The sequence below is a fragment of the Callithrix jacchus genome, chromosome 17 (genome assembly GCF_049354715.1).
Source record: "Callithrix jacchus isolate 240 chromosome 17, calJac240_pri, whole genome shotgun sequence".
In the NCBI taxonomy this organism is placed as follows: domain Eukaryota; kingdom Metazoa; phylum Chordata; class Mammalia; order Primates; family Cebidae; genus Callithrix; species Callithrix jacchus.
In genome coordinates, this window is record NC_133518.1 from 57186018 (window position 1) to 57204017 (window position 18000).

The 18000-nt window shown below is 40.5% G+C and overlaps 2 long non-coding RNA genes across 2 annotated transcripts in view; one reads left to right on the top strand and one right to left on the bottom strand.

Moving 5' to 3' along the window:
* Positions 1 to 701: 701 nt before the first annotated feature.
* Positions 702 to 11215, bottom strand: LOC108588863 (uncharacterized). The gene is made up of 4 exons (XR_001907909.5): positions 11030 to 11215; positions 8754 to 9479; positions 3711 to 4037; positions 702 to 2036 (listed from the first exon to the last, which is right to left on the bottom strand). It is a non-coding gene; the product is annotated as an uncharacterized LOC108588863 (long non-coding RNA).
* Positions 11216 to 11264: 49 nt separating this feature from the next.
* LOC128928093 (uncharacterized) overlaps positions 11265 to 18000 on the top strand; it is a 199082-nt gene continuing 192346 nt past the window's right edge. Inside the window, exon 1 of the long non-coding RNA XR_013528683.1 lies at positions 11265 to 11697. This is a non-coding gene — a long non-coding RNA (uncharacterized LOC128928093). The remainder of the gene's footprint in view (positions 11698 to 18000) is intronic.

Here is an 18000-nt window from a genome sequence, read left to right on the forward strand (position 1 = left end):
AATTTTATGAAGCATGGACTGCCTAGCATTTATTTCATCCTGACACATTTGAATTTGTCTTACAGAAAATTTTTTCTTTTTTACTAATTTATACCTCTCAAGGTTACATTTGCCTACAAACTCTTCTTCTGGTATTTTGGTATTTTTGATGGGCATTGAAACCTATTTAAATTATTTCTGACATATTTTCCTTCAAATGCCATAAACATTTTTTTCTCTCATCAAAATATCATGTGTTAGTTTTCTCTATTTCTCGTCTTAAAAAATGTCCACAATTATCATTTCTCAATATAATTTTTGTATAGGAGATATTTACCTTTTTAGATAGTATCGTAATCCCCCATGCTATTTTTTTTTTTTTTTTTTTTTTTTTGAGACGGAATTTCGCTCTTGTTACCCAGGCTGGAGTGCAGTGGCGCGATCTCAGCTCACCACAACCTCTGTCTCCTGGGTTCAGGCAATTCTCCTGCCCCAGCCTACTGAGTAGCTAGGATTATAGGCATGCGCCACCATGCCCAGCTAATTTTTTGTATTTTTAGTAGAGACAGGGTTTCACCATGTTGACCAGGATGGTCTCTATCTCTTGACGTCATGATCCACCCGCCTTGGCCTCCCAAAGTGCTGGGATTACAGGTGTGAGCCACCACGCCTGGCCCCCCCATTCTATTTTGTAAAAATACTCTGAGTCCTCTTGGATTCATAACTGGAGCAAGTGAGGGGCAGGAATGATTTTAATGATTTTTCTTACCCTCTGTTTCTCCATGCCAGGTGAAGAATGAGTGAGTTGTGTGTACTTGATAACGTAAGGACATTTTCCAGCACCACCATTTTCTAGCACCATATTAGTGCTAGAAAAGCAAACTAATATGGGATCCTTAAAATAAAACTGTGATCACATAGAATGCCAGAGCAAAATCTCATTCTTAACATCTCATTTCTGAATAGTTGTGTTACTGTATCTGTCAGCATTCAACTGGGAAACAAAACTACTATGATATATGGAATCCATAATAAAAAAAGACCTTATACAAACGTGAGGACACATTTCAAGAGATGTCCAAAAGGAGGAGTTGAAGAATCAGATAAAGAAACCACTCAGTGGTCCTTTTCACACACTGGTATGAGAGAACCAGTAGCTTATAGGAAAATCTGGGAAGCTAAGCACGTCCAGGTGCTGAAGTTGTACTGTGAAGGAGAGATGGTGGGGAAGTACAAGGAAAGCTGTTGCCTCTGTGTCTGGTGGTGTGTCTGGGGTGACAGTTGGTCAGCATTGCCAGAGATGGAAAGAAGAACTGGTCATGGAACAGAGGTGAAGTGAGTAAAGACAAGCTGGAATTTATAGGCATCTCTGCATCTGTCTTTTTTTTTTTTTTTCTTAAAGACGGGGTTTCACCATGTTGGTCAGGCTGGTTTTGAACTCCCGACCTCAGGTGATCTGCCTGCCTTGGCCTCCAAAGTGCTTGGATTACATGCGTGAGCCACCATGCCAGGCCTAAAAGAATGCTTTCTTTTTTTCTTTTTCTTTCCTTTTCTCTTCCTCCTCCTCCTCCTCCTCCTCCTCCTCATCCCTCTTTCTTCTTTCTTCTTCTTCTGATGGGGTTTCAACATGATGGCCAGGCTGGTCTTGAACTCCTGACATCAGGTGATCCACCCACCTCGGCCTCCCAAAGTGCTAGGATTACAGGCGTGAGCCACCGTGCTGGGCCAAACTGGTTTGTTTAACTCTGATTATTATTATAACCTCTGCCAAACTAGTTCAAACTTCCATCGGCTTTGGACTAGATTTTTGCAGTATCTCCCTTAACCAGTCTTTCTTTTTTCTAAGAGGGGGTTTCACCATGTTGGTCAGGCTGGTCTTGAACTCCCGACCTCAGGTGATCCGCCCGTCTTGGTCTCCAAGTGCTTGAATTACAGATGTGAGCCACAACGTCCGGCTGCATCTGTCTTTCACTGTATTGTCGGGTCCGGCCCGTCTGCCAGGGGACTACTGACCTGCAGGAGTCCCCAAGACCACCAACGTAGATGTCTCGTTCAACCTGAGGGAGAGAGTGCGCGGAAGTGAAAGAAAATAGAAAAGTGGAGTCTGGAGGGCTGGCTTAGGCTATGTCCAAGCAGCCATTTTATTTTTGCAATACGTTTCATTATATACTTTTCTGAAGTCAAAGTTGTTTACACCAGATCAACGTACTTAAGTTACAGTAAGCAAGTTACGCCCACGAAGTTACACCCAGTAAGTAAGTTAATCCCATTAAGTAGGTTACGCCCAGTAAGTAGGTTACGCCCAGTAAGTAGGTTACTTTCAGTAATTAGGTTACACCCAATAGATCAATGTAAGTAAGTTACAGTCATGCCCAGTAAGCTATGGGAAGTAAGTTACAGTTACACCCAGTAAGTTAGGTAAGTAAGTTACCAAGTGTAAATACTTAAGTTAATATTTTACAAGGAAGGTAACAAGGGTCCAAAATGAACACAATCAAGCAATAAACCATAAGAAGCCGAAAGTGGACACATTGCCTCCCAAGTCCTCATATCCATAAAGTAATGTCTGTTAATTATTTAGAATAACATAGTCCCTCTCTCGGTTCCTGCTTTCCCTCAGCTCGACTCCCCCAACCAGGGATCTGTGTCTGGGCTCAAGCTCACTGTATGGCGAGGCCCATTTCCCAGGGGCCTCACATGGGAGTGATCCCCACAGATTCCCTCACTGTATCTAGCCATGACAAACTTCAGAGTATAGTGACTACAGCTTCACCTCCATTGTTTTTCTTTTTTTTTTGAGATGGAGTTTCCCTTTTTTCTCCAGGCTGGAGTGCAATTGCATGATCTTGACTCACTGCAACCTCTGCCTTGCAGGTTCAAGTGACTCTCCTGCCTCAGCTTCCTGAGTAGCTGGGATTATAGGCATGTGCCACCAAGCCTGGCTAATTTTTTTTTTTTTTAAGTAGAGATGGGTTTTCACCATGTTGGCCAGGCTGGTCTTGAACTCCTGACCTCAGGCAATCCACCCTTCTCTGCCTCCCAAAGTGCTGGGATTATAGGTGTGAGCCACCATGCCTGGCCTACCTCCAACTTTTAAAAACCTCATGTGAATTTCTATTTTGATCAACTGTAATCTGGAACCATAAATGAAAGTAAACTTTGGGAAAATTCTTCCAGCATAGCCAGTTTGATAAATTATCAATAGGAAACCTTTATAATCTTTATTAATTTAATTTCTAGAAGAAATGCTCCAATTTCTTCTAGAGCATCATTTTTTTTTCCAGTTATAGCCAGGATTTTGTTTTAATCTGCTTTAAAACTATAGCCTCCCCCTCTTTCTTTTATATACTTCCTACATTGCTGATATTGTATTTGATAAATGTATTTTTCCTTATTGAGAAATATGCTATTGAGAAGTTGTATGAAATCTCTGAAAAACACTAGGATCTATGTCTTCATGACTTGAGCCATGAGTCATTTACCTCTCTGGATCTGATCCACCACATTTCACGGGACATATAGGAGTCATTTGATAGCAGCATACTTTGAGCCCAAGCTGAGGGATCATTTGTTTGTAGTCCTTGCTGTATAACAAACCACCCTAAAACTTAGAGGCTTAAAACGGCAACAACTCCTTATTTCTCCTGATTCTATGGGTTGGCTGGGTGCTTCCTCTGCTGGTTTCATCCAGGCTCACCCATGAGGGTGACTTGGTTGAAGGATAGACTTACCTGCAAAGTCCAAAATGGTCTGGCAATTGGTGCTTGCTGTTCACTGGAGCATCTTGTTTTGCTTTTGTGTGCTTTCTCATCTTCTAGGAGGCTAGACTGGCTTCCTTTTGTATTGGTTTCAGGGCAGCACTCCAATACAACAAACTGGAAGCCTGGAGACCTTTCAAGGCCTAGCTTCAGGTATCACACAATGTCACTTCTGCACATTCTTTTTGTCAAAGTTCTTCACAAGGCAAGGCCAAATTTGAGGATGGGGGAAATACGTTTCACATCTGATGAGAGGAGATGCCAAATGCTGTGGCCATGTCTTTCAAGGCAAAATTGCATCTTAAAGGAGAAATTATCTATCAGTTAGGTTTCTTTAGTAAGAAACTGCACCCTCTGCCTTCCCAAAATACACAGACACTACTAATCATTTCTTATAAGTATCAGTGGTTCTCAGTTGAGTGCAATTTTGTTCCTATCTCCCTCAAGGGACATTTGGCAATAACTGGAGGCATTTTTTATTCTCAGCCAGCCTTGGGAGTCACTACCGGTGTCTAGTGGCTAGAAACCAGGAATGGCGCTACACATCCTGCAGATTATAGAACAGCTCCCTATTACAATCAGTTAGTTATCTGGTCCACATTATGCTGAGGTTGAGTAACCCTGCCTTATATGGAATATAATTCTAGCAAGTTGCCTGAGTAGAACTTTGGTCAAGAGTAATACCTAAAGGGATTCTTTTTACGCAGTCTGAAATGATTTAAAATATTGAAGGAATCATAAATTTCTTTTTGGGTGGAAAGGGACTAGTTACGGAAGCTGCCTTTCTATCATTTATTATTTATGAGCAAACCATTTTAGATAGAATATGAACCACTCAAACCCTTCTTTAAGATTCAAACTGAACACAATACTTAGACTTTTGAGACTCTGCCTATTAGTTTTAATTTTCACCTCTCATTCTGGCTTTTGCCTTTGTAAACATACATTGTTTTAGCTACTTTTGTCAGAAGTCTTTTAAGAACTTTTCCACATTGTTTTAAAGGTTGAAAATATGTATAAATTGGTTAAAGTCATTGTCTTTCATTAAATCAGAAATAACAGTTTACATAGAACCCCTGTGATTTTTCTACTTGTATCTTTAGATATGGGCTGATAAAAGTTAAACATTCTCTACCACATTGTTGTTATGAGAGGCTGAAATTTTCAAGGTTTCCCCTCCAGAATAAAACATGGTGCAATTTAAAACAAAATGAGAAAAATTGGTGATAATGCAAAATAAGAATTGTGTACAATAAATTAGATTTCCTTAGGGCAGAGAAAAATAAAAATGCTGAAAGGGGATACTAGGGACAGTTTTTTTTTTTTCATTGTTTTTAAAACAAGAATTTAAAAAATAGAAATGGGTAGAAACTAGTTGCGCACTGTAGCCCTTTTCCACATTCCATACAGTTCTTGGGTTGCTACTGGCTTGGATGGTCACCAAGTTTCCTTATTCACATTTCTCACCCTAACACACCGCATCTGCTCCCTCCTGAAGGTATGTGATCACAGGTAGCATACCTTATCCAGCAGTATGTAGCGACATCCCCTGTCAACTGACAGAGGTTGTTTGTTGTGCCTGTTCCAAAGCAGTGTTTACTGATAATGGTGGAGTAGGTACATAATTTGAATTCCTAAGCAGAAGTTTATTACATTAGCTCAGGCCTGAGGATTCTTGCACAATTTTGAGAGAGAGTGCAAGAAAGAGAGAGAGAAAGATAATTCTTGAAAATTCAAGAATCCATTGAGATCAATAAAAGAGTTATTCTAATCTGCGGATGAGACCAAACCCACAGCTGTAATTAAGATCACTTTGGTTGCCTCAACAACAGATTAACTCCTCTTTTCAGCTAAAAGGTTGATGTCATGAAAGTAATATTTTACTGGAGAGAACTTGCTAAAATCTGTTTGCTTAACAAAGCAATTATTGATAACCTGCAATTGCTTATTGCTTCCCATGTAATCGACTTGTTGGCAAAAACAGTCTCACGTCTCAACCATGATGCCTACTTTTTCTTCAGGGAAGACTGATAAAGAATATATTTTTCATAGAAATATGTATGAAAACAATAATCCTTAAACTATGAGACATCATATCCACAAAAATTGGGGAAGTGTTACTGAAGTACTAAACATATTGTTGGAGTTTTCTGCTACAGGAGTATTGACCTTTGACTTTCAATCGATATCTCACTTCAGAATAATAGTGAGGAATAATGGAAACAAACGTCTTTAACTTGTGGTGTCACAGCAACAAGATCTTTTCCTTAGAGAACTTAACATATGGGTATCTTCCCAGGGTGGATAAATGAACTCATTTTGAAGTGCTCTCCTAATGCAAACGTTTTCTTTGTCACTGCCTCAGAAAAATGCAGGCATCCAAGGTAGGCCTTCATCAGCCTTGAAGTAGTTGTTTTGTTTGCTTTTTTTTTTTTAATCAAGACTCTTCCCTCTCTCACTCAGAAATATATAGCAACAGCTTCTTGTGACATTGGCCTATATCTTGAGTTCTTAAAAGTGTAAAACACTGGTTTTGAAGTATTACTGCACCCAATTCCCAACTTACAACTACACTCACTGAAATGGCTCACAAGGATAGCTGCACGATTCATACCACTTTAGGGAATTGCTTCCTTTAGATGGTAGCAATAAGAATAGTGCAAGATTAAGACTCTTTTCCAGCAGCCATGGTAAGAGTACCACCTGACATTTATAGAGATTGTTACACATTTTCAAAGTATACTTAAATGCATTAGAGAAAGAGGCAGTGTAATGTAAAGGTCAAAAACTTAGACTTTGGCGTTAAGGTAACAATTTTTATTTTTAGCAATGTAAAGGCTTAGTTTCTTTATCCGTAAAAAGTATAGGTAATAGTACCTAAGTTGTAGCATTATTATAAAGATTAAATGGATGTGAATAGCTTAGTCTTGTAACTGCCGTAGTTAGGACACCATAACTGGTAGCTATCATTGTTACTACTCTAATAATGCAGGTATCCTTTTTACTCATTTTATATATTTAGATCTTAAAATAGTTATTATAAATTTATTGTCAAATACAGAATTTAAAAAAATCTACATTGGAACTGAGATCCCTGGACAATCTGCATCACATTCCAGCAAAGAAGCACCAGAGAACAAGATAGGCAGTTGAATTCTCCATGACCAAATAAACCCCATTCTCATTCAAAGCGCCTTCAAGATCACAGATTCCAGCTGACATCTTCTAAATAGTATCTCCAAATACTGTAAACATGGCTAAAATCATCTACTAGGTTATCAATTTTGAACCAGAGTCTAAAATTTGGATAGTGCTGACGGAGCACCAAATAGTGCTGAAACAGATTGAATCAGCTTCCTATTTTTGCACTCCATGCCATTAGGAACACCTTCTTTACAATCTTTTTCTGAGGTGCTAATTCACTAAAGAAACAGTACACATTACCCCAGGCACCAAATCCTTCAGGATGCTCCCAAATTGCCCATTTTCCTTGGGATGGTTTGGGGGCCACAGCTCAAAAACTGTTTCAGAGCCTGCTACCTGGGGTGCCAAAGAATTATGCACGAATAAAACCCTGGAGGGAAGCTAACTAAGGATCTTAAAGGATGGATAGAAAGAACTTAAAATCTTTAAACCATCCAGCAAAATTCAAATTAGAAAGGGATAGGTAGTCACAAAAGATCCGAATTGTGATGTAAAACAAAATACAAAAATAACATGCTGAAGTCTGACATTCTGGTGTGGCAAACCCATTCACTGACTCTGAAATGGAATACTATTCTGATATGATGCAAATTATAGTTCCAAATGCCAAAATTAGAACTTAGACATATATAATTTTAGGCAGTCCTTTAAGTAAGAGACCCTCTTTGAGCATTTGAAAAATATAACACATCTTAAAAAAATGATGTACATACATGATTTATAGGATGTATGTATATTCTATATCAGACTTTTTGTTGGAAAATCTAAGCCATCATTACCCTGAGAGAGGGCAGTCAAGGAGAGATGAACAGCCCCAAACATGTATTCTCAGAGTCCATTTACCATACATTGGAAAGGATGAAGAAAGTGATAGCTGTAATTGACTTACCTTTACCTTGATCTCAATCTAGAATTTTGAACGATTTACTTTTGTTTTCTCCCAATCCTGGCCACAGCATTTTTTTTTTTTTAATTTCACTTTTTAGCTACTCATTAAGAAAACATGAGAAATAAATGGGGCTTCAGGAGTGGTTTGAAGTAGTACGTCCACCCCACATTTTGAAGAGTACTCTGCAATTTGGTATTTGCAGTTTCTCCTTTCCTTATGTTTATCTAGGTCTGTGGCTTCGGATCTGCCATTAAAGTTTGTGTGTATATTGTGTGTTTTAGATGGTTGTCTTCAATTAGAGAATAATACCTCTGAGACAGCATCTTGGGTGTAGTCATTTTTTCTTGTTATCTGGGTATATTTTGCTTAGAGATAAATATGTTTATCCTCCATTTTTGTTTGTTTGTTTGTAGAAAGTGATTTATTTAGAGAGAGAGAGATAAACAGGAGAAGGAGAAAGAAACAGCTAACTCACACTGAGAGAATTCAGAAAGATGGAATACAGGAGAGGAAAGCAGCTTCCACACTGCATGGAAGGGAATAAAGAGAGATGGAGTTTAGGAGAAGAGAGGCTTCCACGAAGGGAGTGTTTGTGGAAGGGGATCCAAACACGGAGTCCCAAGGGGTGTGGAAGAAGGGGACTTTTAATCTGGGAGGAACCTCCACCTTCTCTAAGACCCCAGGACAATGAAAAGAGTTCCTTAAAACTTCTGCTGGAGTGATTGACCCGTAGTTTCTTCCCACGCCCACGAAATTCAAACATAAACCTTAAATCTCCCAGATGGAGAAAGATGGGAGGGAGGCATGGCACTAGGAAGTTCTTGCCCTTAAAACGATGCCCCCTCGTGGACACGGAAAGTGAACACGTTCCCTCATTCCCCCCACCTGAACAGGAAAGTCCAACTTCTGTTGGAATTACGGACCTCGATCCTCTTTAATTACTTCCTGCTGAAATGGGGCATAGAAGGGGCCCTGCAGTTGAGGTTTCCTCCAGAAGGGAGCCTTTCAGGGGTGCAGGTTGATCTAGAGGTCCACGATAGCACCCATGAGCCAAGGACGTCCGAGGTTCCAGAGGCAGGATTATTTGTGACCTTACGGTTCTATAAGAAACAAATGTGACAAGGTGGTTAAAGATGAAAAGCCCAGAGGCCAACAAATATAAATGGTTATAAATGAGCCTAGGAGAGAACAGAGCCAGGTTCTTGAAGGTTTTTAGCCCTTTGTTTGATTGATTCCTGACTTCAATGTTTAAAACAACACTTAACTGGTTTACAAAATAGCAGCATTTTTCCTAGGAAGAGACAGGTTCCCTTCCCACTATGAAAAAGATAATCGGAGTTTGAAATATAGCAAAGTTGAGGGTTATAGTCCTGTTAATGCCAGGATATAAATTAGACTTATGAGTGGTTACTTCCCTGAGGATCTTGTTGGAAAAGCAGATGCAGATCTTCTAAGAGCTCTCAGAGATATGAAGGGTTGTCTCCTGGAACTTCAGGCTGTGGAGTGGAGGGTCCATGACTTTTCTCAGGAGGTATCCAAGGCTTCAGCCAAGTGTGATGAATCCATGAGTCTATTTTCACTACATTAACTGCCGATGGAGTGGACGGAATGACTGAAAATGGTCCTTCCCATGATGGGCCTAGAGGAGTCTGAGGGGAGAGAATTAACCAGCACCAAGTCTCTGGGGCAGGAGAGAAATACAGAGAAGGCCATGCAGTGTCCAGGAGAAGACTGACTTCCTGGACTTCACTGGTCAGCTTTACCCGGGGCTCTGTGAGGGTGACAGCTTGTGCTGGCACTTGCTCCAGGAACCCTCAGTCCTGCCATTGGGTCATCTGGTCAGACACCTCAGGCCCTGAGAACCTTCATCCCCTGGGACAGTGTGCTTTCCAGTGATTCCCTCAGCACAGGGGGCATGGACCATTCCTCTGGGGACAATTTCTTATAAAATGTCCCTTCAGACTGAACTGGTAGCAAGTTCTGCCAGACTGGCAGCTAAGCCAAGCCTTTCCCTCATTTGAGCCCCTAGGGTCTGCTTGTCTGAAAGCCATGACTAAGGCTGATCTCTCGGATTTCTTTCAGCCTGTTCCTCCTGGTCTCTAGTATAAAACACCGAGGTTGCCTGGTTCAGTAACGATTCTTGGCTCTGCTCTGGCCCCAAAGCTAGTTTCTGGAGCTTCTGCCTGATATCTGCTGCTGAATAAGTAATAAACTTGTCCTTTCTTATTAACTGACCCTCTATGGAGTCTGGTGACAGGGGGATGTACTTCCTTAAGCCTCCCGCAGTCACACAAGGAAAACTGTTAGGTTTTCCATTCGGCAAAGGGTAATTTGGCCAGGCTATTGGGCAGAGAAAAATGAGCCGCTTTTTCCTTAAATACGGTGTGTCAAATTGGTCCCAATTTTCCAGTATATACTTTAATGGACTTGAGCTTGGGAATAGAAGCACCCATCTGAAATCAAACACAGGGATGCTCACATCCCTGGTTAAAGAAATTACAGCCACTTCGACCCGAGGCATCCCCTAGGTAAACTGTGTACTAAAATGAAATGTCTTTCAGTCAGTACCCTGAAATTTCGTGTGCCCAAGATGCATGATCCATCTTATCAGAGGGCCTCCTATATACTGGATTTGAATCACGATCTACCAGCATCATAGGTCCACTCTCCCTGCCTGCATGACCTCCAGTGACTACCATAGAGGGGTGGAATGAGAGGGGCTATTGGGTTGGGTAGTCACGTACCAAGGAGTCCCAATGAAGCCACTGAGGCTCAGGAGATGGGTATCAATGTTTCCCAACAAAAGTCCAATTTACACAGGCCAATTTATAAAACTGCCCCAGAAGGGTAAACTTCTAGGGAGGGGCCATTAGAGCACACAGATCAAAGAAGGCAGGCCACGGGGCTGAGGCTGGAACAATACCCTCAGGACCTGGGCCTCCTCTCCCCTAACCCATCTTCCCTTGCAGGAAAATGCTCTTAAGGTTGTGAGATCTGCCATTGACTATTTGGGCCTGGAACCAGTTTAACCATGATCTTCTAGACGGAAAAATTCTGCCAGAGACAGAGCCAATCCTAAGCAAGACAAATTACACACCAAAGAGAAAGTCCCATCGCCCTCAGTTTCTGAATTTCCCCAAGTCAAGACTGACTCCACAAGAGATTTCAACCCGCAACCTCGGGGTTGCAGACCCTATACCTTAGCCAACTGTGCAAACAAGCCACTTGTATCGAAGGAAAGCGAAAGCTTTCTTAAGCCTTATTTTGAATGAGAATGCTGCACCCTGAGGCAGTGTGGCCTGCCTAAAAGCCGGGCGGGGCCGCTCTGGCCGCTCCCTTTCCCTCGGAGCCGCACTGGCAGAGGAAGAAAGCCGCTTTGGGAGTCAGTTTAAAAGCCGCGCTGGCTGCTGGGAAGCGTGAGTTTCCCCGCCCCCGCGAGTTCCCGGCTCCCGTGGCTTCTGGTCGCCATATTGATCCCGCCAGAACTACTTGCATGCCTGGGCCATTTCCCGAGCTACTGCCCACACAGAGACCCGTGGCTGGCAGGCAGATGCCCTGGGGAGCCTTTTTTACCCTGCTGCCTGGGACTGGGGAGGCCGGAGCGGCCTGTCAGAGCCATGCCCCAGGCTGCCGCGCTCCCCGTCAGGTCCCTCGCAGGCTCCTGCTATACCTCGCCCGTCCAGATTGTTTTCTCCAGCCCACAGCTGCACACTCGGTTCCACCCCTGGGGCTGGGCTGTTCCCTACAGCCAAGGAGCAAAAGCGCCGGGGGCAGTGCTCACCTGCTCTGCCCTGCAGGCTCCCCCAGGTTTTGGTTCCAGAAATCAGATCCGAAGGAGGAGACAGAAAGCAGAGAGAGAGCCTGAAGGTAAAAAACCTGTGCTTTTAATTCTGTCTGGGCTACGCCGCTCAACAGGGCTGGGTCGTGCCTCTGAGGTGCCGCTGCTCAGGTTCGCCAAAGCCCTCCCTGGATGCTGCTTCATGTGTTCTTAGAGACAACACAGTGGGGCTGGTTTTACGATTTCTAAGTTGTCTTCTCCGGCTTTACCCCTTTCCTGGCCGTATCCCTCTTCAGGTGTACCCCTCTTCTGGTGTACCCCTCCTGGCTGGCTCGGCAAAATGTAATAATGGGGTTCAGGGTGACTTTGCTGCCCTCTGAGGATGTTTCTCCAGGTTCTTGGCTTCCTGCCTTCTCAAGAATGACAGAGGGGACCATGGGTGCAGTATGCAGTAAATGTCGGACTCAAAAGTGTTTGTAGAAAGTGATTTATTTAGAGAGAGAGAGAAATAGCTAACTCACATTGAGTGAGAGAATCCAGAAAGATGGAATCCAGGAGAGGAAAGCAGTTTCCACACTGAGTGGAAGGGAATAGAGAGAGATGGAGTTTAGGAGGACAAAAGAGGCTTCCACGAGGGGAGTATTCATGGAAGGGGATCCATACATGGAGTCCCCCTTTATTTTCCATTTTAACATCTAAGAGATGGTTATGAAATCAGTTGGATCCAAATGTTAAAAGTAAAATGAGAAATTCTCTTTGAGCAGAGTGTGCAAGGAAAGCAATATTTTTGTAATGTTTGCTATTGTTTTATGAATCTTTAATATATTAACACCCTGATATTTAAGCTCGGCTCATTTATGTGTCTGCATATTCACTCTGAAATACAAAATGTCGTTCCAGACCTTCCCAGACATGTTAATTCCTTTAAGTTGGTGTCAACGATTTCATATCTCCCACCTTTATCAAGGTATAATGGAATGAATGACAATTTCTAGTTCTTAGAAACAGCTAGAAAATTTGTTCAGCTTGATCCTTAAAAAAGCAAATGGCCAGTCCTTAGTTGTGTTTCCTGGAGAGTTTATGACTTTCAAGGAGTTATTTCAATGATTTCTCTTGGTAGCTGCCAAGCCATCTCTTGCATTCGATTTAGTTTCTAGGCGATATTTCCCAGAAAAAGAAGAGAATGCTTGTGCAACAAAGATAGCAAATATAATTACGGAATGTTACCCTTTTCCTGTTGGGCATAAGCAAATGTTTGATTGGTTTCACCAACCTGGATCAAGTTGCTTTGTGGATGACTCCCACCTGGAGATCTGGTGTGAGAGACTGAATACTAAAGTCTTGAGAGCATAGTGGGAATGAAAGGCTGAGACAAGAGCACCAAACTCAGAAGAACTTAGAGCAATGTCGGGAGCTGAGATGTTGAACCTGGAAGCTAAGGAGAGCATGACGATTTGGGCTGAAGTCCAGGTGGTCAGCTAGAAATTCAGTGCACATGTACTTATGGGCATTCTGAGGTTAGGTTGGACTCATTTATAGGACTTTTGGGTGCGACTAAGATACAAGATTCACACTGGTCAAACCCACCTATATTTTAGAATAATACATTTTATATTTTACATAAAGATAATATCTTTAATTTGTTTCAAAACTATGTCTTTTGAGTTTTATAATGTATTGAAGAAGGGGATGAGGTTAAGTTTGGAACATTCCATGTTTCCTGTTTGAGGGTTTAAATTATGAATGAATGAGTGTTTGAATTAGATCTATTTCTAAGTTAACTGGCTCCATCTCCTTTGCTTTATAAAATAGCTTTATGTGTGGTTTCATGACAGGAAAATCCAGCTTTGAAGGTTTTCCCAACAAAACTAACTTTCACTTAAGGTTTTCTTTTTCTAACTCCCATACATTCTCCACACACACACACACACACACATGCAAACACATATTTTAAAGTGAAGTATAAGGCATCCTCTGGAATGTCTTTTCTAAGGTTCTTAAACTTTTTAAACTCTTCTCTTTCTTTTTAAAAACTTCTGTTTTCCCTTCTATTCCCAGAATAAACCTCACCCAGAGTGTACCTCTAATCCACTTATTTACTGCTCTAGTCATGAAATGTAACTTATTCAGTAAGGTTGGATTTTTTTTTTCTTATGAGAATCTCAGAAAGAAAAAAATCATGAAAATTGCTTTTATTGGTCAGAATGTCCACGTTTCAAAGTTCTGATATTTTAATATCTAATAAGGAGAGAAAAAAGTCTTTCACAATGGAAATAAAATGATTTATACAAGGTTTGAAATTTGAGATAGAAATAAGATTATAGAAATATATTCCGAGATTTAGCCTCTGAACAGAACTGAGTCTTGAGGTCATCATCTGAAACAAAGTGTACATTATTATTTTAAAATAATTATAGAGTTGGTTCAAGTATATAGTTCTAGGAAATTGCTTACAGAGTTACTATAAATACTTAACAGTAGTCTGTGAATCTACTGACGAGTAGATTTCGTATAAGCCACTCACAAATGACTCAGTGGACAAATTTTAGAAAGAGGATGCCCTATAGGAGTTAGAATTATGATGTGCTGAGAATTCCTAGATGATGTCACCAGAATCTGAAAACACTACTGTGGATGCAGGAATGATGCTATCTGCATTTTCTGGGTCTAACTTCTGACAAGGAATCTGAGTTTTCTGGCAAGCAGAATGCACATCAGAGTACACAAGGGGCATGTTTTGGCAGCTTCCACCTGAGCACACGTGCACGGCTTCCTGTTTTGGTCTGATAGCTTCCCTTGGGCTTTTGTCAATGCAAAATTACCCACACAGAGATGGGTTGCCCATGCAAAAGGGTAGGTGTCTTATTTTGGGAAAGCTTGCTTCAGATTATCTTTGTTGTTTTATTCTACTAACCACATTTCCTCTTTTATTTTACACTAGCACTTTAAATGTCATTTCATTTGTCTGTGAGAAATACTCCCCGCTCCCACCTTCTTAGGCTTATTTCCCTTGTTATCTAATTTCTTTTTCCTCTCCAGGCAGTGCCTTATTACTGCTTTGTTTGTTTGCAATATTGATTATCTGCTTAAATGTTTTAACATATACAATGTTAACTCATTTGGTCAGTGATTTAAAAATATTTGTGAGTCTCTCCACTCCTCCACATGTATATATACCTTGGAGGTAAGATAAAGGTGCCTTAAATGTTCATTGTACTTTCAAGTTTATGCAGTTTGGGTTGGGAGTTATACTTTCACAAATCACTGCACAAAAATAAAAAATGATGGTTCCTATAAAAGGTAATGATGAAATGCTATAAGACATTTTCTCATGTGATTTTTAGCCCGTGTGTGTGTGTGTGTGTGTGTGTGTGTGTGTGTATTCCTTTGTGAAGTGCCTGTTCAAGTCTCTCACCCATAGTTTTCCACTGGATTTTTTAAAAATTGCATTATAGAAATTGTTATATAGTTTAGGTACAAGTCCTTTGCGTGCATATATTGTACGCACATACATGTGGCTTTTAAACCTATTTTCTTACGATTTTAATTTTTATGAAGTCTACTGTAGCTTATGCTTTTCTTTTAGTAGTGAGTACTTTCTGTGTCTTGTCAAAGGAATTTTTGGTTATTCTAAAGTCATTAAGATATATGCCTGTGTTTTCTTTGATGTCTAGGTCTCCATAAATCATTAGAGAAATGTGAATTAAGACCAATGAGTTACTACTACACAGTCAGTAGAATGGCTAAAACTATAAGTCTGACAATACCAAGTGTTGTTGAGGATGTGAAGCAAGTGGAATCATCATACATTGATAATGAGAATATAAAATGACAAAATGACTTGGGAATTAGTCTGGCAATTTCTCATATAGCTAAACATATGCCTAACATATGACTCAGCACTTACACTTTTAGGTTTTTCTAAAAAGAAGTGAAGATGTGTGTCAACAAAAAGATTTGTACAACAATGTTCAAAGCATTTTTATTCATAATAGCCAGCCACTCCAATGTCCATCAATAAAATAGTAGATAAATAAACTTTGTTTTAGTTATATAAAAGAATATTACTTGGCAATAAAAATATACAAATTACTGATATACACAAACAATATAAATTATTCTCAAAATGCTGAGCTAAAGAAGTTTTCCACAAAAGAGTATATGCTATATGATTTCACTTATATAACTGCCAGAATAGGTAAAACTTACCTGTGATGAAATAAAGCAGTGGTTCTGTGGTCTGAATGTTTGGGTCTCCCTCAAACTTATATGTTGAAATCTACTTACCACTGTGATGGCATTAGGAGGTGGGGACTTTGGAAGGTGGTTAGGTCAGCAGGGCAGAGCCCTTATAATTGGGATTTACTGCCCTGAATCCCAATTAAAAGGCTCCAAAAATCGTCTTGCCCCTTCCACCATGTGAGAAAAGAGCAAGAAGGCACTATCTATGAATCAGAAAACAGGCCCTTATCAGACACTGAATCTGCTAGTGCCTTGATCGTGGACTTTCTACCCTCCAAAGTTGTGGGAAATAAATGTCTGTTGTTTGTAAGTCACTCAATTTACAGCATTTTGTTAGGGCTGTGTTATGCCGACTGTAGCAAGGGGGGATTGACTGGAACAAACAACGAGGAAATGTTCTTGGGCGATGGAAATGTTATATATATTGATAGGAGTGTGAGTTATACAACTGTTTATATTCATCAACACTGGGGGAATGTACATTTAAGATTTGTGCATTTCATTGTATGTAAACACCACCTCCTTAAATCAGTGAAAAAGCTCTGGAGGGCAGATTTTGAAATTAATTGATTAGAAATATGGCATATTGGTTTACATTTTGGGTTATACTCAGAAGGCTCAAATCGTAGTTCTGAAAGTCATTAACTGTCAAAGTCTGGTAAGTAACATAACCTCCCTGAGCTTGTTTTCCTTTTGTAGAGCTAGAGTAATACCTTCTTTAAGAGATGTTGTGGAAATGTACGTAAAAGGCTTATCACAAGGGCTGACATAATATGTTAAGAAATTAATCTATTGACTAATTTTCCTCCTTTTTTCCTTTCTTCTTGTTTATTAGTAAAGTGTCAAGTATGGCTGTCAGGTTTTGATTGCTGCTGTTTGGGAAGATGATGAATTGTTAACAAAAATACAGAGCACACTAGTAAGATCATACCTGTGAGAAAATAGTGAGTCCTCTAATGAATTTGAGACAAATAGGGGTGTCCTGAATGTAGTGGCAATAATGAGTCTTGAATTTGGGAGAGAAATCAGAAAAGGAGCTTTGGATTTGAGGTGTGGTGAACAGATTAACCAGATCTCTGGGGATGGGGAGGGTCTAGAAAGGTGTGACTTGTAGTATTTGCTGATTTCCATGCTATACTATACAACACGACCAATTTCAAGTTACCAAACCAGATTGCAAAATTCCTGAATGTTTATCAGTCAACTCTTTCCAGCTGGTGGCTGCCACCTCCAGCAAACTACTAGATCTGAGTCATCTGTTGAGACAAAGAATGAGAAAGATACAAATATTTTCTCACCTTATACCAGGTCTTCTTGCTTGCAAGATACATTGAGTTTAATTAAATTCTTTTGCTATGAATCCCCAATTCTGTGTGTCTCTCTACAGCTCATGCCATTTTCAGCTATGTATTAAAAAAAACCTTACCCTCCTGTGCCCACTACCTTTAAAGAGGGCCTCCTTTTTATAATACAGAGGCCATCCAGGGGCCACTAGGCCTCAGTCTGGGAGAGATTTAAGCACAGCCTCACATTGTGAAAAGAGCAACTTTTCCTTTCTTTTCCTCAGTGCTAGGCTTCTGCCTCACTTAAGAAGATATTTCATTCTCTCCTTGCTGGGAAAGGCAGGGACACTTTATTTTTTTTTTTAGAGAAAAAGAAAGAAAGAAGGAAAAAGGAATGAAGAAGAGGAAAAAAGAGGAAGAGGAGGAGGGAGAGAGAACGGGAGTGTTGCTTAATTGCCCTGGCTAGAATGCAGTCTAAAAATGCGTTTTGAAAACCTCCCTTATGCCATCAATTGTGCTTAGTAATGGCCAACCAATATTTCATTTAAACCTGTGAGTAGGTGTAATGTGGTACTGATAAGAGTGCATATCTTGTGTGTTTAAAGTGGAGAGTTCTATAAATGTTTATTAAGTTTATTTGTTCCGGATCTGAGTTCAAGTCCTGGATATCCTTGTTAATTTTCTGTCTCATTGATCTATCTAATATTGATGTTGAAATTTCCCACTACTACTGTGTGGGAGTCCAAGTCTCTTTACAAGTCTTATGTATCCTGTATTGGGTGGGTACACATCCAGGATCATCAGCTCTTCTTGTTGCATTGATCCTTTTACCATTATGTCCTCTTTCGATCTTTGTTGCTTTCAAAT